The following is a 218-nucleotide window of genomic DNA, read 5'->3' as shown; positions in this document are numbered from 1 at the left end:
CAGAAAACGGTTGAAGAATTTACCTTCTCTAAAACAAAAATAGAGCTGCAATACGTAATCTGCAACAATATGTAATATGATTTCCATTACGACATGGAATGTGTCTACGTCTCTTTAGAAGGTAGGGTGTACTGTACAAATTATCTCTTAAACCAATGGATCTTAAACTGTGGGCCACGGGCAGTTTTGAGCGGGATGGGAAACGGACGTCTAGACTA

This window comes from Penaeus monodon, chromosome 31 (genome assembly GCF_015228065.2).
Source record: "Penaeus monodon isolate SGIC_2016 chromosome 31, NSTDA_Pmon_1, whole genome shotgun sequence".
Lineage (NCBI taxonomy): Eukaryota > Metazoa > Arthropoda > Malacostraca > Decapoda > Penaeidae > Penaeus > Penaeus monodon.
This window is presented reverse-complemented; position numbering follows the sequence as displayed.